The sequence below is a fragment of the Psammomys obesus genome, unplaced genomic scaffold, assembly GCF_907164565.1.
Source record: "Psammomys obesus unplaced genomic scaffold, mPsaObe1.curated_primary_1811, whole genome shotgun sequence".
Taxonomy (NCBI): domain Eukaryota; kingdom Metazoa; phylum Chordata; class Mammalia; order Rodentia; family Muridae; genus Psammomys; species Psammomys obesus.
The window spans coordinates 4,859,173-4,879,809 of record NW_026585689.1 but is presented as its reverse complement, the minus strand read 5'-3'; the positions used below and the strand labels follow the sequence as shown (position 1 = coordinate 4,879,809).

The 20,637-nt window shown below is 41.0% G+C and overlaps 1 non-coding gene across 1 annotated transcript; it reads right to left on the bottom strand.

The window, feature by feature from the left end:
• Positions 1 to 431: 431 nt before the first annotated feature.
• On the bottom strand, positions 432 to 538 carry LOC129667472 (U6 spliceosomal RNA). The gene has a single exon (XR_008718738.1). It is a non-coding gene; the product is annotated as a U6 spliceosomal RNA (small nuclear RNA).
• Between the last annotated feature and the right edge of the window lie 20,099 nt (positions 539 to 20,637).

Below are 20,637 nucleotides of genomic sequence, written 5' to 3'. Positions count from 1 at the left end.
GGGGGGGGGGGGGGTCAAACAGCCTGCCCTTGAGATCCTGTTAGAAATAGTCCGTGTTCCCCTTACTTTGGAAAACTACTTGGTTACTGAGCTACCACAGGCCACATCCGAGCAGAAGTTCTAGGTTATATCCATAGATGGTCCTTGGTTGAGTGTCAGTCTCAGAAAAGACCTTGTGCCCGGATATATTTGGTCCTTGTAGAGCTCCTATCCTTTCCATATCATACTAACTTCCCTTCTTTCATATGATTCCCTGCACTCTGCCGAGGGTTTGGTTATGAGTCTTAGTGTCTGCTTTGAAACACTGCTAGGTAGAGTCTTTCAGATGCCTTTTGTGGTAGACTCCTGTCATAAGTTCAATGCACATCCCATTTGTCTTTCTAAATGAGGATTAATCACCTTCGCCTGTGTCCACTTTCTTGATTATCTTCAAAAATATGGAACGCTTCACGAATTTGCATGTCATCCTTGCACAGGGGCCATGCTAATCTACTCTGTATCGTTCCAATTTTAGTATATGTGCTGCCGAAGCGAGCACGTGCATTGATTTTTTTTTAACTCGGTACTATTTTGTCATAGCAACAGAAGGTTGACATACACACTGAGCATATGTGCAAAATGTTGTGGAGTTTGAAGACTTCAAGCAAGAAGGCAAACACTACACACGAGTACAGTTCAGTTAGGGCTATCATTCAAAAACCTGCCTCAGAACTGTACCCAATCATGCATAAGCAGTCACGCCTTCCTCATCTTGAAGAAACAGCATGGAATGAGCAGTTGAAAACTGTGCATCATAGGCTAAAAGAAAAAGGTTTCATTCTATGGGCAATCTTTTTCTGATTTTGACCCTCATGGACAGTTCCCAAGGGAAATTCTGTGAGCAGTACAATCGTTCTTCATTGATGAATCTGTAATCTAATCAAGGCAATAAATATACAAGTTCAATGATGCTTCTTCATCAGAAAACTTGATATACAGACTTGGATCTGTTACTTAACAATTGTATGGTTTAAAACTAGTTGCACATCACAGCCAGAAGTCCAGCATCTGGGGCAAGCATAGTAATAGTGAGTCTGCTCTAAAAAGGAAATGAAACAACACCAGTAACACACTTACAGGGGTCAAAAGCTAATAGCCATTGCAAACATGTTCTTCACATGATTAACACAAGAGCAAGTACACAAATATTTACCAGAGCAAGCAACCACTTGAAAACACATTATTTAAAAGAAAGAAAGAAAGAATTGGCTGAGATGTTGTTGAAGCAACATGAAAATGTTTACATAGGATGGAGTAAACAACAATGAGAAACGTCAAAAAAAATGTGATTTGTTCAGAGAATAACAAAAAGGAATCTTTACTCGGGGCAGAGCTGATGTAAGCAAGAGTGACCCGGTCTAGAAGGTAAGCTAGTGCCATGACAGGAGACCTCAGAGCAGACAAGCAAGTCTGGTTTTGCTGCACGTGTGATAGGGAGCCACCGGAGTTTCTGTTCAGTGACGTATAATGATCAAAGCCACGTTGTGTGAGAGAAATTGGAAAGGAGGCACTGAGACTAATGATGCAGTTGGAATGTGAGTTCCCACTGCTCAGCAATGAGACATGCTTTGGAGTCCGGGCAGAGCAGAAATTAGCTACAGGAAGCATTTTGAGGATAAACAGGACATATTTACTAAATCCCAGTGCTCATGGTCTTAATCTAAAAAATGTTGTCAGGCCACATTTCCCTGATGAGTGCTCAAGCCTGAATACAGGTTATGAAATTCCAGAGATTCCTTGAGTCTTATGAGTACCATTTTTTTTTATTTATTTTGAGACAGGGTCTTACCATGTAACTCAGACTGCCATCATGGTTTTGATCCTTTTAATTCAGCCTCCAAGTGCTGGGATTATCAGCATATACCACCAAGGCCAGCTCTCCTGGTATTTTATTAAATTTTTTAAGTTATGTTATGAGCTGTCGAATCCTTGCACACCCATTCTCTGCCCTCCAATCCTTCCCCTGTGTCTCACCACCACTATTCCCTCCCAAATCTGTGTACTCTTTGTGGGTACTCTGCACATTGTGAAAATGAAATGGTTTTTCATTATGTCATGGATCTGTATAGATCAATGTTCAACTCACATCATACCTATTAGCCAAGAGTGACAACAACTCACCAAGGTTTACCTAGAGATGAATAAACAATGACATACATTGGGAGAGGTGGATTATAGATGATACCTCAAGCAGGAATATCATTCTGGCGTTTGTCACCATTCGGGTAAGCTGTGATCATCATGTCTAGGAAGATAAGATGGACTGGAAAGGAAAACACTGTGATTAATAAAGATCAAGTTCCTAAACTAGTCAGTTCACAGAGCCAGAAGTTCCTTAGGGATGGGGTGATAGAGAATTGTTTAAGTGGGTATTGGGTTTCAGACTGAGGTGATGAAAGTTCTACACATAGATGGTAGAAATATTTGTAAAAACAGTATGAATATACTGAACTAAGCTTTCTGCTGAAGAATAGTTAAAATGCAGTTTTTATTTTGTCTTATTAATATATTACCATATGATAAGAGAGTGGTTCTCAACCTTCCTAATGCTGTGATCCTTTTAATGCAGTTCCTCATGTTGTGGTGACCTCCAACCATAAAATTATTTTCATTGCTACCTCAAAACTGTAAGTTTGCTTCTGTTATGAATTATAATGTTAATATCTGTGTTTTCTGTTGGTCTTAGATGGTCCCTGTGAAAGAATCATTTGACCTCCAAGGAGCCACACCCCACTGGTATGAAAAAATAAGAAAATGTGAATCTGATTCCCTGAGCAATGTGTTCACTCAAAAAAAAAAAAAAAAAAAAAAAAAAGAAAGAAAGGTAAGGTGTGCCAACCCATTTAGCATAGCTGTTCAGCCAAGTGAGGCCCCAGGGGTCAGACACCATCAGCTGGCTTACCCAACTGAAGAAATTGTGAGGAAAATGCCAACCATCATCTACATCAAAATGATAATGGCAGCACAGTGGGTCATGCCTTGCTCTTCCATCTGCCACGGTCTAACACTAAAGGAAGGAGAAAGGGAATCACTTCTCCTGCCAAAACAATTTCCTGCCTTGGTTTCCCCTGTGATGACAAGCCTTTTGGAGACATGGAAACATTGCCTCTCTGTCTATAAAACTAGCGCCATGACAGGTGCTCTATAAAAAGTGGAGGATGGGATTGCTTAATAGACCTGTCAGCCTCTCTGTCGATCTGCACAGCACTAGATAAGGATTGTGAAGACATGGTCGCTGCGTTTAAGATCACACAATCTACCTGTGTGTGGGCAGAGTCTCATAATGACATAATAATGAACAATATGAAACCCAATATAATTAGGCACTAAATTGCGTAGTACAGATTATAAGTAACCCTGGGATGCCATAAACTTGCCTGACATCTTGTGGAAATGAATTCTGGGTCAGGAAGTATTCACTTATCATTCACTGGTAAGAGCAGACAGGAAAACAATATAACAAAGCAGTCAGGAGAATTTTTTAAATCATACATTACATTTTATAATAATTTTAGTTTTTGAAATTGTCATATGATGACACCATTCTCCTCTTCTGTTTCCTCCTTCTACACCCTCCCCTGTACTCCGTAGCTCTCTCTCTCTCTCTCAAATCCATCGCCTTGTTTTCATTAGCTGTTGGTGTGTGTGTGTATGTGAGTACACGTGCACTTTTGCAGGTGCATAGAGAGGATCCGGAGAAAGATGTCAGGGGTCTTCCCCAATCAATCTCTGCCATATTGCACAAAATAAAATTTTACCACTATTTCTTAGCATTTCAAATGTACGTATTTCGGTCCCAAAGTTAGCCACAAAGGCTGAGGTAATTTGTTGTAGAAGCCCTGAGAAGGTAACGCACATTCGTCCAATCCCGTGTCCCGCCTCCTGCTTTCCCACACTCATCTTTTCACGTAGAATCTTTTCCCAGTATCCATCTTCTGATGAATGAGTGGATCTGCTTCTGTCCTTTCTTTCCACTGTAAGGAGCAAAACAAAGCCACGTACACAGGTAGAGACGCCGTGACTGGGTTATAGTCGGCGTGTTCCAGGACTGTGCTGGTCTGTGCTGCTGGGTTTCCGTGCCGGCAGTGAGCAGCACAGTTTCCTGCCGTTGTCAACTAAAATAAACAAAAACAAAATATAAGCAGACATATTATGAAGATTTTTTCGTTGTTTGTTTTTGTTTTGTTTTGTTTTAGTAAGTGCTTAGCATTATAAGTAGAGTGACTCCCTACCTCATTCTTTGTTTATCAAGGGGAAGAAAATGTCAAGGGAGATAATTTCTTCAAACAGATCGTGCAAAACAATGCATGTTTTTCTGTGGTCACTTGCCTCTTAGCTCTTAGAGATGGCAGAAATCACAGTGGCTGTAATTAACTGAATCTACAATGGCTTCCAGATGGAAATTCAATAACCGGGGTTCTGGCTGAGTTCACCCACCTAGAGCCTAGCCCTCCTTATTGCTCCCATTTGAGTGCTGTAAACAGTATATGAAAAGAATCATAAGGTATTAGCTAAATCATCTGCTCCCGAAAAGACACATCTACAGATGGTATCAAGTGCAAGAAAGATGCAGTTGTAGATAAAAGTAGGGCTGATGTCTTATCACAATACTGATCAGATGGTAATGACTCCAGTTATGGCACAGATCTTAAGGACAGTATCTGGAAGGCAGAAGGTAACAGTGAAGCAATATGAGAGTTCAACCCCTGAAGCCCTGAATCCCAGGTGGAACCATACCCTCAGAGGTAATAGGGGTGACCTGGCCAGTGTTCAGGAAATGAGCAAAACAGTGAAGACACCTAAAGGATAGCAACAAAATACAGTGGCATTTAACTTGAAGAAGAAGAAGAGGAGGAGGAGGAGGAGGAGGAGGAGGAAAAGAAGAAACATCCTCAATACCTTAGTATATAATAAAGACTTTTGTAGTAAACCATAATAATTCTATTTCTTTATATATACTGACAAAGAGAAATCTAGATCAATAGATATGAAAGTATAGTACAGGTGGGAGGCTGAAGCAGGAGGATCCTGAGCTTTAGGCCAGCCTGGGCTATCAGGAAATACTCCGTCTCGGGAAATAAAATACCGGGTAGTGCAACAAATTAAATATTGACTGATTGATTGATTGATTGATTGATTGATTGATTGATTTAGAGATGTCTTCGCATCACTAAGCTCACTCAAAAGAGTTTATTCAGCTCAATTTGGGAGGTTGACAGTCCAAGACCAGGTGGCTCCATAGCCTCCCTCCCGCCTCCTCCCTTCCTTCTCTTTTCCCTTGACGTTGAAGATGTGCTAGCCCCTGTCATAGTGAGCTGCTACCACCCTCACAGAGGTCAAACCAATGGAGCCATGTGACCTTGGACCTTTAGCCTCCTCAAGTGTGAGCAGCATTGGGCATTTGTTGTGAGGATGCAAAGACAAGAGGCTCAGGTGACTTTCCCAAGTGCAAGCCAAGACTAGCCCACCTAGGGCCTTGTCCAGATTCAAAGGCAAGGTTCATCTTCCTTAAGACATCCTTCTTCCATATGCCATAAAAATACACTACAATGTTATATTGAAGCAAGAAATTTCATTTACCTATGAAATTATCTGAGTAAATAGTCAAATATGTGACACCTAATGCAACTAGATGCTTTAGATGTGTTTCTCTTTACATTGCATAATCGATCCTCATGAGGTATAGAGTATATATAGGTATATGCATGAGGTATAGAGTTAAATTTTTTTTTTTTTTTCAGAAAATCAGTACTTGCTTCTAGTCTTAATAACAAATGGTCAGGATTCCCCATCAACTAAAGAACCTTCTGGTTACAAAAAGATGCTCTCTGATTTGAACACTGTTTTACCCTTGAAACATTCATAAAGTGTATTCACATGGACAAAAGCCCATTGGATTTTAGAGAGTGACCAGTGTGTCATGGCTGTGAAGGATTTCCCAGCGAACCCATCCCCAGATTCCCATAGCTTTATTCTCCTACCAGGTGAACTGAAAGACATTCTCAGCATAAAATAGGTGTTCTCAAAAATACCATTCATTTGGAATCTGGGGGTGTAATTATCACAAAAAAATGACTTGAATTACCTTTCATTCTTGCATTAAGCTGCTTGGATCAACATTCAAGAAAATTCTGGAAGAGAGATATTACAAAAAGAGCAGATAAATCTCTTCTTTCAATTTACTTTTTGCAGTGCTGAGGATGAAACCCAGGGCCTTGTGTATATGAGTCACACAATTAACCACTGAGCTATCTCCCAGCTCAAGAGGATTTTTTAATTTATTCGAGAATTTCATAAATGTATATAATATATTTTGATCATCTCCTTCACTCATTAATCACTCCTTACTCCTCCTAGCCTCCACCCTGACAAATATCCTTCTCCACTCATGTCTTCTTATTTTTTAAATCAACCATGAGTCCAATGAATGATACTCATATACACTGGAGCATAAAAATGGACCAATGTCCCCACTCCTGAAGAAAGCTCTCTTCCCTTTCCCAAGCTGCTATCAACTGCTAACAACTCCCCAGCTCAGTGGAGAGAAAGCAGAATTTTGTTTTGGTTCTGGTTTGGTTCTGAGAGAGCTTCTTCATTATGTAGCCCTGGCTGCCCCATAATGAGTGTAGATGGGACCAATCTTGGACTCAGAAACTAGCAGACTTTGGCCTCCAGAATACTGGTATTCAAGGCATCCTCCACCACAATGGAATTTTGTTGTTGCTGCTGTTGGTTAGTTGGTTATTTGTTCTTTCCTTCTTATTTTACTTTTTAAAGTAGTTTTTCTTTCTATTTGTATGTGCATTGATGTTTGGCCCACACATATGTCTGCATCAGGGAGTCAGAGCCACTGGAACAGACAGTGGTGAGCTGCCAAGTAGGTGAAGGGAATTGAACCCAGGTCCAGTTCACATTTTTTGTTTGTTTGTTTGTTTGTTTTCTTTTAGGACTAGCTTTTGCTTTGTCACAAGAGGAAACAGGCTACTATATAATATTTCCCCAACAGGAGAAGAACAAACCAGTGTCCTTAGGAAGAGAAATGCTTGTACATGGGAGGTTCTTTTCACCCAGCCCAGCCTCTTGTACCTCTGCTTATAGCAGGCTTGGTGTCTAGAGGCTGCTGGGGACAAAGACAAACTAGCCTAGACTGTTCTCTGTCTCTATTCCAGCCGTCAGCATTAATGTCAAGAGAAAAATTGAGCAACAGAGACCTCAACAAAGTCTGAGGGACCCAATGGCAGATACCCGATTTGTTCTGCAAGTGGGATTTCCTGGAATCCTGGCAAATGGAATTCACAGCTGCATGAGTAAGCATTAGAACTAGTCTTGAACCCAATCCCTTGAATGGTCATAAGGACTCACAGTAATTGTGTAATAGATGTGACATTATGAATAAATGGACCGTCCAGTTTGTAGATTAGATCTGAATTATAAGCAAGCCTCTGCACCAGTTATAAAAAGTGGTTTTATGAACATAAAATATTTTTAAACACCTAGAACCCTGGGCCAGTTTGAATTGAGAGAGGATGCTATTTAAAAATAAGCATCATAAAGATGATTTAAAAAATATGTTCTGGGGCTGGAGAGATGGGGCGCCATGAGTGCACATTGCTCTTACAGAGGTGTACATTCCATTCCCAGTACCCAAACTGTGATTCACAGCTAGCCAGTTGGACCCTAATCTCCACGGGCGCCTGTGTGCACATGGTACGCATAGACACAAGCATGTACACATGACATTAAATAACATTTTAGGTTAATTTATTTACATGTATGAGCTTTGTGCGTGCATTATCTACACGCCAGGGTTATTTAATAACGGAGTCTCAGCTCCTTGGAACTACAGTTTTGCTATGTTTTGATCCACTGGACTATTTTGCTTTGTGTCTACATCGACCTCTAGGGCTTCCGAGGCAGGATCAGCTTCCTCTGTCAGTCCCTGAACGTCAGATGGAAAAGCCGAATAAAACTTTAACTCAACAGTACAACCCATGGAGCACCTAGAGAGAAGATGGGGAGCAGTAAGTTATGGAAAATGAGGGATCATTTAATGCTTCCAGTTTTGTTTTCATTTGTTTTAGCTATTGCTATGCGATGACCAATTAAGTAAGGCAGGTCACTGGGAACAACTTGGGTTGTAGACAGTAAACAGGGTTGTGCCAGCAAACTATGGATTTTGTACATTAAAGCAACGGTAGACTGAATGTTTATTCTAAAACCCTACATTGTAAAGTTCTCTTGAACGTGGGCCTCATGGTCATCAGTTCTGTGGAAAGGAAGCAAACTGGCAAGTTCCTGCCGAGCCTTCATTCGCCACCCTACACGATGTGATAAGGGCAGAAATGCAAACGCTCAATTAATAGCAGCATAAGAAAACCAGGAGAAGGCTGGGTTGTTGACCCTAACCCTATGGCTCACAGAAAAAGACAGTGAACTCTACTCAAAAGCTAAGTAAGGCTCTAGCTTCCACAGCGGGCCTGGCACCTGCTGCTTCATCCCACTGGGACGCTGCTGTGCAGGAGCCCACGGAAGTCAGAGCTCTGAATCCTGAACCCCACATCACACAACTCCTATGCTCCCTCAGGCCCACACAGTTGTGCATGGCTGACTTCTGGGAGACAGACCCTGACCTGCTTGGCTGTCTAAGAACGACTCAGGAAATGAGCTCCATGGACTGTGTGCCCAGCCATATTCTAACAGCTTTGCGAAACCTCTGTGTCCAAACCCAGAAATAAGCAGCAAAATTGAAGCGCAGAAAGGGCCCATCCAGGCTCCTCCACGTAGTGAGTTTCTGGCCAGCCTCCCAGGGAAAGACCAAGGGGCTGCTCAGGATTGATTGTCTTGTCCTTGCAGTGTGGATATCACTGTTAGCAAATCCTCTTTGCCTCCATTTTATATTTTAATCTACTCCCTGCTGTCTTCATGCTACCTCAACCAGTCTTGGACTTTGCTTCCCCCACGAACTTGAAAAGGGAACTAAATTCATCAAGGAGGAAAAAAAAAAAAAAAAAAAAAAACCAAAAACCCAACACCCAACACCCAAAGCAAAACAAAACCTCGAATCTTTTCTTTTCCACCTTTTAGGGAGTCAGGAAAGATGCCTTTAAATTTTATTTTATACTTAACCTCTGGAATGGGTCTGCTCGACTCTTGAATCACTTTTCTGAGCTCAAGCTGTAAACAAGCCTGTTACTGAGGCCTTCGTTGCTGGCGTCGATGCTGGCGTATGAACAGCAGGGGGCAATAGCACACCGGGAATGCAGGAATCGTCCCAGGCTGAGAGAAACACGGCGGAAGGCTAGCGCTGCTCTGTGTAAACCCGGTGATCTCAGCTCGGATGAAGTCTTTTGTTTTGTGTCCTATTTTACAATGCGCGGTTCAGTTTTCTATGTGAATTGTGACTTAGGCAGATTTCACTGTGACAGCTGGGCTTAAGTAAATGAAAGGTAAATAGGACAGAAAAAGAGAAAGTTAAAGTGTTTTCCAAACAGAGTATTGGAGAAGGCAGAAGTAATTAATCATAGAGATATAAAGTTTGTCCCTTCTCTGTTACCATCCCCAATTCTGCCTTTCTGTTTACAGATTTAACCCATCCCTTCTTTCCCTCAAACATATTCCCATTTCATGCTGGTTTCTTTGCCATACACTTTTCTGTTTTCTTTTGTTTTAGATCTGTTTTTAAACCAAATAGTTCTAGAGAAATCAAAATACCCTGTCTATTTCTAAGTACAGAGGGTGGATGTTTTTGTGTTGTTTGAACATTTGTTAGCCAGAGTATTTTTCACTGATGTGTATGTTGCTACCAAAAAAAAAAAAAAAAAAAAAAGTTCCCTGTAGCCATAAAGCTTCAGAAAAACAGCCCAAAGCTATCCCTGAGATCTTTATCTGGCTTCTGGGGGTGGAATACAAAGTTCATACTGAAACATCACAGACTTGAAGACCATTAAATTCAAGGATCACTGCAATCGAATGGGCTTGGAAGGGTAAAGGGTGTTTAGGCACCCAAGTGTGGGCATTCTGCCGCTGCAGGGCCTCTGCCCACAATGTTCTCTGTCAGGAACTTTCTTGCCTCATTTAGCCAAAGATCATCCCTTCACTGTCTTGCAAGTGTCTCTGCAAAAGTCACATTCTGAGTGACTTTGCCAAGTGCTTGCGAAAAGGAAGATCCGCTCCCTCCTCAGCCTTGGCTGGCTGACCTTTCCCACCCTTCTCAACAACACTGATCACCCTCAACTCATGTTACACCTGTAAATATTATAAATTAGACAACCGAGACAGAATGTGTTGGTCAATTAAAGGGCTTTACTCTCTGGAAAAGGGGGAAAACCCAACTCTGCCGCATATGAAAGACTACAGCAAACCTAGTAATTCAGGAATGATGAAGATTTCAGAAATCAAAAAGATGGACAAAATGACATGCAAAGGAGAGCAAGAAAATACTAATAAAAAAGAACTGAGTTTTTTTTTTTAACCCAAAAATGAGATACTCAGACTCCAAGTCATCTAAACAAAACACATCTTATTTTCCCACAATTTATGTTCTGAAAACATATATAGCCAATAACCCAGCAACTATGTTCATATAAAAGGAATTATAATTTATTTCAAGGAAAAATGGAATAAATGATAATAGTGTGTAGTACAATCTTTTAATCCAGCCTAAATTTAACAAAAGTATTCGATAAAACTGCCTAGAATTTACATTCATGGGCAAAATGGGCATACTTTGATAGAGTACATGAAAAAAATATAACACAAAATATTTTCTATCAAAATATTATAAAACCACAAATCACAGCATCAAAGTGTAATAAAAACCTCTGGTCTTGAAATTTTCAATTTTGCTATTAAATAAAGCTTAGACAAAGGGAAATATCAGTTGATACTAAGAATTTCTAAGAAAAAAAAATAGTGGCTTTAAGATCCAGCTGAAGCATGTTCAGAATAAAAATGAGAGATGTATATATCTATATCAATAAAAACTAAAAATTAAAGTTAGATACTCCACTCAAAAGCATACACTGAAAGATGATAGTGGGTTTCCCCACGGCTTGTATTTAATTTTAGTTTGAACTAAACAATATGAACTAAGCAAATCCTGATATATTAAATACATTTGGCATTTTATTAGTAGTTATAATTCTGTAGGGAAAAGCAAATGATTATAAAATTCAAGAATTTATCACTTTCAGCATGAAAGAGAAGAGGTGCAACATTCCAAGTAAGCAATTTTCCTATAATCTCTCACTAGAAGCTGTTTCCACAGATTTATGTTGTTATTTTTCTCTCTAAAAAATACATATTTTCTAAATCTTCTGGAAGAGTAAGAAGCAATGCTAAGTCCTGAGCATCCTGAACTGTCCTGATGCCATTTTCCTCAAAAGCTGTGGGGACTCCTTGGAGGTGGTTGGTTTTAGCTTTGGGGCAAGCAGCACAGAGCAGAGCCACACTGCAATGAGACAAGGGCTCTGACACAGCAGAAAGCAAGGACACTCTCAGAGCCCTTAAAGCTGTGTCAGATAAGTAGAGGCTCCAAGGACAGGCCATCTGGGCCTCGGTGAATAATGACTACAATTACAGAAAAGAATAAAGATGCTTTCAATGAAAAGTTCCTGAATCAATAACAAATTAAATAAAACAGCAAGGTATAAAATTACATATAAAAATCATTATGTTCATTGTTTGGGGCAAAAAGCAACTACAGGGAAAAAGAGAAGGGATGATCCTATTTTACAGTACAAACATAAAAGGAAATATCCTAGAAATAAATTGAGCAAAACGTGTAAGCATCCTATATGGAAAACACTAGAAAAGTCTTGCTGAATGCCCCAAAACTGGACCTTAAGTAAAAGAAAAATAAACCCTGTTCTCTAATAGGAAAACATCAAATTATTGTGAATTTCTTTAGAAATATTTTAATGGAGCTATATTCTATAGTTTATATGAAAAAAAACAAGAATATAAAAAGCAAGCAGCAATGAGGCGGGGACTAACCCATTCAGATATTGCAACAGATTGTACAGACTATAATTAAAACGGGGTAAATTTAGAATACGACGATATCTAATCAATGTGGGAAAGAAAATAGAAAACATAGATCTTGACTCAAGTGCAATATAGAAATTTGCAGAGGTACTATCCCCCATCCCTAGAGGGAAGGAGGGGAAGAAAGTTGAAAAGAGCAAATTGTTAGAATAGGGAGATAGTCATTTGAGAGCAGGAGAGTTGGATATATCATCCTCTGGGTAGAAGTTCCACCAGTCTTATTAATCAAACACTGAGAGTGAAGGACATTCTGGAAGAACACACCCACCCTCATCAATGTCAAAACAGCAGGCGTGAGAGCATGGAGAACTGCCCTAAATGGAAAGAAGCCAAAGGTAATTGACATCTAAATGCGTTATGTGATCGACTCAATCCTAGAATTAAACTGTATCAACAAACCAATAAAGCTTTTATTTTTAAAAATAAACTTTATATTTTGGAACAATTGAGATCAAAGCACATTAACCCTGTGAGACTGAAGTTATAACCTTGTCACATTTCCCGACCCCTGTATTTTGAGCCTGTGGGACAGGAGTCAATAAGGGCGATTTTGCTAGCTCCCAAGTACATGCGCAAACTTTGCATAAATCGGGGACTTTTTTGTTGTTGTTGTTGTTAATAGAATCGGGGAGGGGGCAAGGGTTGAAGCCAGCACCTAGTGATTAGAAACCAGGGATGCTGCAAAACATTAACTCGCTACAGTCTATCGACACACCCAGAGATCACCCCATCCAAACGGCCACCACCGCGGGTGGCTGAGAAACCCCGGGGGAGAAAAAGCGCTCATTCTGAGAAACTAAGCTGAAGCACAGGATCGCCGCGTGGGTCCCGTGCGGGCGTTGTTTGGGGATGCAGGCAGGCAGTGTTTACAGCTAACTCAAAACCTGTACGTGTCCTTCCGCCCTCCGGCACCACACTGGACCGGTTCACCGCCGCAGCTCCGCGAGCCGCCCTGGCTGAGCGGTGGGCGGGGCCTGCGCGTTGGGCGGGGCCCGGACCGAAGCTGAGCTTGCGCGGAGCTGTCAGCCGCGCCCACGCCGCGCTTCCACCAAAGTTGCAAAGCGCTGGGAGGACCTGTCACAGCGGAACGACGACGGCGCCGGCAGCCGAAGGAAGGGGCGTCCACTCCGCGTGGGCTGCCCCGATTGGCAACGAAGCCACCTCCCGCTGCTCTAAGCCGGCTGAAGTGATGCGCTGTCCTCCTCCCGTCCCACCGGGCTGCGTCCCGACACCGAGCGGACTCCGCCCCCGCAGTCCGAGCATCCCGAACGTCCAGAGCGTCCCGCACACTGGCAGGCATCCGGCCACACCCCGCTCCTCGCCGGGTCCTCTCCCGCCCACGCCAGCCCAGGTAAAAACTTTCCATCCTTAAGGTTCTCCTGGAGAATCGCCGATTAGAGACTTTCCATTTATGTGGGTTCTCCACCACCCCCCCGGCCCCGCCCAAGAAGAGCCAAACCTGTCACGTACTCATCTTTAACTACCTTGTAAAGGAGGAGGAAGCACCCATGCACGCCCGCGGCTTTACACGCTCGCAGATTGCAATGACGGGCTAATTCTTCACTATGCGGGAGTCCTGCAGAGCCCCGTGCTGCTTCCCTCGTGCTTGCCTGCAGAAAGGACCCAGGTTCTGTAAGATTCCTCAGTCTTCCGTTGCCCAGGCTCTGCCCACCGTCCCAGAAATCCCACGCACCTGTTTGCTCCTCCTCCCAGGGCCAGTTTCCAGTCAAGACCGCCAGGAACCCCTCAGAACAGTAGCCACACCGGCCAGCCTTTTATTCTGAAACAGTCGCTTCCTGTGGGTAACAAAAGTCCTACATTTGGGATAAATTAGCTTAGTGTAAAAGTAACGCAAGATACATGATTGTATTTTGATAATTTTTTCTTTGTTATATGTCTACTGTGAAAAGTGTATAAAAGAATGCTAAAATTCCACATAGTCCCAACAAACTTAAAACAGCTTGAAAATATTTATGTATTCTTTTAGCCCCATTTTTTTCAGTGATTACTTGGTAAGATCACTTACAGAACAACTAGGTTGTTAGAGCCGTTTAACATTTGTTGAAATACAGTACGAAGAATAGTATATCAGTTACAAATACAGCTGTGTACTTAAACGTACACTGGCAAGCACAGATCTAGATGAAAAGGGTCCTTCATCCCACGCTGTAACAAAGATAGCACATTCTCCCTAAATATAGACATTACTTCAGCCTTAAGTATTCTAGACATTGTTCCTTCTGTCATAATAGTTATTCATCAAATGTTCTGTAATACTATGGTCCTTTCACTTCTTACTGTATTTGAGTTTAATGCATGTTGTTCCACATAATGGGTCTTTTAAAAGTACTGTTTTGCTCTTATGTTGTGTGACCGCCAGTGTTTTGAAATATACACAAACTGTTTTATTAATAATGGTACTAATGGGATATAGTTCAAGCGATACAATTCACCCATTTAAAGTGTGTGATTTCTTTTTATTATATTCATGCTTACTTATTGCCCTCCAAAGACACCCCTCCATCCTTTCATCCCCAAACAACCAACAATCTTGCCTGTGGAGCTGCCTATTGTAATCATTTCCTAGAAGTTGAATCATGTAGTAAGGAAGTATTTTGTGACTGATTTCCCATAGTGATACTCTACATTTATTTACAGGTTTGGTGTTCTTCCAAAAATGCTCGCATGAGCAAGTGTTAGCCTTATCTGTCTTCACCTACATCTCTCGTGCTATATGGGCCTGCATGTTGAATAGTTCAGGCGTGGCATATGCTTACAGTTATGTTTACACTACGAGCTTTTCAATTGCAGTCCCACTAGCCTTGTGTGGTAAGAACTCTCAGTAACTCCACACTTTTGCCAACACTCGGTGGTTACATGGTGTTTATTTACAAATCTCTGCTGACTGGTGGCAGAAAATGTCTTTTGTGCAATCATTAGCCACTCTCATAGCCTCTTTAGTAAAGGGCTGTTTAGTTGTATCTATTAATACAACTAAATACAATTGTCTATCAGTTACACTTGACTTCACCCCATAAACTCCAAATGTGTTTCACAATCAAATGTATTTTTCTCTTCTACAGCTTGTAGATTTTAACTCTCTTATTGTTAGATTTAGTATAAATATGTATTTTTCCCTCAAAGTAAATACTTTGGCTAACCTATAAATAATCATTTCTTACTCAGAAGGTCACAAGGATGTTTGCCTATCTTACCATCTTATGTGTGAGTGTTTGATGTACTGCCTCAAATTAACTTTGGAGTCTTGGGCAAGATTTTTTTTTTAATTTATTTTTCTAATTGAGCTAAATCTTTCTTTTAAAAAAAAATGAAACTCCTTTTCTCACAATTCTACACTATCAGCTTGATCACAAGTCAAAAAATTATAGAGGCTGCATTAATAGGAATGTAGAATAGCATAACAAGAATATTAAAGGATTTTACTAAGGGTTGATTGTATAGGGAAAGACCTAGGGAATTCCAAGAGGAATAGAAGTAATATGAAAAAATTAAATTCTAAAACTAAAACAATAATGGAAACCACTGGAGATTTATTGGTAGAGTTGGCTCATGGAAAATACTTTACTAAATTTGAACAGTCAATAGAACTTTTCTGAAGTTAAAGTATATTGATAAAAATGTTGTCGTTGTCTAGACAACGTGCAGAGTCTCTGTAACATATAAAACAGTATTAGGCAACCTAACACACGTGAAATTCCCTGCAGAGAAGGAGAAAGAAAATTACCTTGCTGAGTAGAACTGTATTGTATGTGACTGTACTTTTGTGTCAGCTCTACCTGTCTACCAGGCCCATGCTGTCACGCCAACTGGACAGTGTCAAAATGTCTTCCCAGGTCTTCATACTGTAATAGTATAACTCTGCAGAGATTGAAACCCACTCTCTCACAGTCGGCCTCCTCCACCTTTTGATAATCATCTTTTAATGCTTAAATCTCAAGCTACACTGGCATCCTTCCATCTCTGGGATCCCAAGACTGTGTCTCCCTTTCCTGAATGCTCCTCCCTCAAATATCCTCTGGCTGAATTTTTCTTTTTTTTAGCTCTTTGTTGAAATATTATTTTCTCTGGAGGCCTGAGATTAAAAGAAACAAAAACAAATCTTGCATGTTATCTCCCTCTGTGCATTAGTTTGTTGGGCCTGCCACAGCTTATACACAGACTAAATGGTCCATGTAAGAGAAATGTCTTAACTGTGGAGGTTAAAAGTTCATGGCCAAGGTGTTGGTAAGTGTGGTTTCCCCTAAGGCTTTTTAACCCTGTGTGCTTGAGCTACCGCAGGATCTGAATCCAGACTTACTCTAGACAAGGATGTGAGTCAGAGTCTACCTTAAGGTCCTCATTTTAATCATTTCTCTAATTCTCACCTCCAGAGTCTGGATAGCCCTGGGTAGCCCAGGAGTTAAGAGCAGTTGCAGCTCTTACGGAGAAACAAAGGTTTGTTCCCAGCACCCACATCAGACAGCTCTCAACTTCCTGTAACTCCAGCTTCAGGGGTCCTGTCACTCTTCTGGCCTCATGGGCACGTCCATATTCCTACCCACAGACAAATGGACATTATTAAAAATAAAAGCAAATCTGCAGATATACTTAAGCTATAGATCTCTCTTTGTAAGGACTTCCACATAAGAATTTTTTTTTAAACAGGAACATAATTTTGCCCATACTGCTATTCATAGTTTATTTTTGTCTCTAGTTCTTATTTCAGATATGTTATGTTTTAGTTACTAACTTACTTGTTTTCTCATTTTCTGTCCCGCTGGAAATTTTATGAAGGACAGGTTGTAACCAGTGCTGTTCTCTGTGGTATCTTTAGACGCTCAGATGAGTTTAAACAACAACAACAAAAGAAGTGTTAACACCCTCACCCAGGGCTAGCACATGAGCAGTCTTAATTTATTCCTGGTAGCTCACTATTATCTCTCTGAGCCTTCTGTAATCTTTTTCATGAAAGAAGAGAACCCTATAAATATTCCAGTAAAGGAGACATTTTTTAAAGTTATGTTCAGTTTTCTTAACAGAAAGAATTATTGCAGTAAAAAAAAAAAAAAAATGTAGCTTTTCACCAAAAAGTCTAAAGAACATGGTGTGCTTGTTTCCAGAGCAACCAAGAGCTTTTCATGGTTAATTAGGATGTGGACTCCTCCATTCTACACTAGAGTATCCATCCAAATTGCCAGGGACCCTCTTACTCAGGAAAACTGCTCGAAGCCATCATTCCAGAGAAAATTGCCTGTTCAGTCACAAGCTAACCTGTACCACCTTTCTGTTTTTCTTTAGGTGGTCAGGCTCACAATGGACTGTGAGCTTTCAAAAATGAAAAAAGATGGAAGCCACCAACTATGCTGCCAACTAGATAAATTATTGCTCTATGGCTTGCACAAAGTCAAATTATATTCCATGTTATGTAACATCTCAGCAGCCTCCTTACCTACTGCTTTAATCTAGATTTTTCTTGAAAGCAGCACCTGAAACAAAAAGTGGATACATTCTGCTTGGAAACGTGATCCCAGAGAGCAGGAAAGAAAAATCGAGGGGTTAAATCTGAACACATGGGAGAAAACATCCGAGGAAATCAGGGCAGCATTGCCAAGAGCTCATTGTTGCTAATTCTATGGTAAGGCAAAAGCATCCCATGATTCCTAATAAATTTTGTCTCACAGTTTTCTTTCTGATGGGCCAGAGAGACAGAGACAGAGGTGGAAGAAGAGGGAGAGAAAGAGAAACATTTTCCTGTCAGCAGCCATCTCTTTGTTGAGGGTTTCTCCTTGATATACCAACTCTGCCATCCCTCTAGGTTGCAGGGAAACTTCTTGGTACCTCAGCATCAGAGAAGCCTCAGGTTGGGAGAGTGGATTCTTGGAATGGTGCTTGAAGCACTGTTAGCAAAGAGCAGGGTCCAGTCTTCCAGAACCGTGGCCCAAATCCAAAGTTTGAAAGATGGAAGCAGTGTATAAGCCGACTGTCATAGCCTGCATAATACATTTTTAGGCCTGAGTAAATCAATTCCCACTCTTTTTTTCTATAATCATACTTCTGAAGACAGGGTTGGCAGAAGAAAGATTAAGTAGATTAGAAGTGGTATGTTTATAACAGTTTTAACATTGGGTCGTGTTTGTTTATGAGAGAAAACAACAGTGGAATTTGGGAAATTAAAAAAATTTATTCCTGCCAGGTGTTGGTGGCACACACCTTCAGTCCCAGCACCTGGGAGGTAGAGGACAGTGGATCTGTGAGTCTGAGGCTGGTCTGGTCTTTCAGGACAGCCAGGACTACACAGAGAAACCCTGTCTCGAAAGGTTAAGAAAGACGACAAAGAAGAATGCTTCTACGTGAAATGTTTGAGCACTAGAGAGAAGTGTCAGTTATCTTCTCTCATGCAGCTTCATGAACAATCAGGAATTGTTTGGGGAGAAATGCTGAAGAAAGAAAACTATTTCTTGTGTCTCTGGGAGCTTTATAAGTTATTGTCAATGACTTTTCTTAAGATACTGTATTCCATTCTCATGATACATTAGTGACAGAAAATTTATGAGTAATAGAGAGAAACTGCTAGAAACACAAAATAAAAGCATTGGTATTGTTCCCATCATAGAAAGGGTTGGCATTAACATTTGTCAGACTATGGGGAGTCATTCAACTCATTGTATGTTGAGTACTACTGAGTATATGATACTGTCAGTATAAAACAGTACACCCAAACGCTTACAAATGTGTGTCTCTATAAGGTGTACCCCAGGAAATTTACACACTACTGCCATAAACTGGATCACAAACCAAGTCTTAGCAAATTTCAAAAGACTAGAGCCACACTTAATATGAATAAAACTGAAAATCAGCTATATAAAGATGTCAAAAGATTCCACATGCTTACGGTTTAAGAAACAGAATCCTCAATGTCAGTAAATTGCATTAGAAATTAGAACATATTTTGAAATGAATTCTGATCTTAAAATACTGTGAGATGGTGTGAAATTGGATGTTTATGGGACCTGGATGTAGTGAAGCATGTTCATAATTGAAGTACGTGGGAAGTGGAGGAAGAAACTCAAGGTCATCCTTGGGTACATGCAGAATTCAAGAGAGGTTGGTTTGGGCTACGTGAGCCACTGCCCCCCCCCCAAAAAAAATCAATGGAAATACCTAGCTCTAAGTGTTTATATAGAATGCTGTGAAGGGTCGTTAATGTTTGTAAAATCCAGGGGATAGGCTTGGGATACGGTGGAAGCCAAAAGAGGGTGTTGTACTTGCAGGAACTGGGATGAAGGTTATGACCTTCACCTGTTTGGGCACTATGAACCAAACCCCATCCACTTTAGGAGCAGCAAGGACCCTTACCTCAGAGCCATCTCTTCAGCCTGTGTGACTTTTCTTTAGGCTAGCTTTCTGGGTGTTTAAGCAGGACATTTGCTGAGTGGAGAGAAAGACTTAAATAGAAATGGGTGGCTTGAATTTTCATGACAAAGTACCAGTCATGAGAGCAGATATGCAGATGGAAACTTGCAGAAATCTATAAAGGGATCACTATGCACCTTTTGTTCACTCAGCTTCTCAATCCTGAAAGCTGGCATGAGATTGGGACCACTGTCAGCCACTGCTGACAGTCTGCACTGAGAGGTTATGCATAACACCAGTGGGTTCAACTGGCCAAATTAAAACTACCCCACCCAAAAAGGAGCTTCAGAACAAGCTTGGATAGACTTTTACTGATCCAATATAAATTCCTCCCAGAACAAAGTACAAGTTTGTTAGTCCAGCCCTCCCAACAAGCACTTACAAAGACTTGATTATATTTACAAGAGTCTCATTTGGGGAAATGCCTGTGAGAGTTGAAAGCGAGGAAGCCAGAGGAGGTAGAGTGTTCAGATTGTATAATCAACTTTGCCCTATGCATGGATGACTGGGTATACATGCCAACTGGACTAGGCCTGGTTAAGCATAGTTTCTGGATATGTCCATAATGTATTTCTGGACGAGATTAACATTTGAGCTGACAAACTGAGTCAAACAGACAGGTTCCCAGGATGGCTTGGCATCTAATCTGTGGAGGAGTTGAGTAAAGCCAAAATGGAGATGAGAGGTTAAGTTCTTTCTCTACCTGACTACTGAAGTGAGGCATCCATTTTCAGACCCTGGGCTAGGTCTGACACCATCAGTGCTCTTGGGTCCCAGGCCTTCAGGTAGCAGATCATGGGACTTTTCCTCTGTAGTGGTGTAAGACAATTCTTTATAATATCTAGGTGGATAGATGGATGGATCCTATTGGTTATGCATCTGTGGGAAACCCTAATAAAGAAAGGTGATTGTGCTACAGCACAATTCCCAAACAAATCTAAGACTGGCTGATAAGCCAAAGCTTCATGGTGGAGACATCTCCTACCTTACAATACGCCTGCTTTACTGTTAACCGTTCTCATGGATTGAACCTGTGAGAAATGGAGCCTTGGCAGGAAATTAAGAGAGGCTTCAGAACAGCAGTGAGGACTTCATAAACTCTCCTCAAGGAAAGGGTCCAAGTGGTGCAGTTTCATTCCC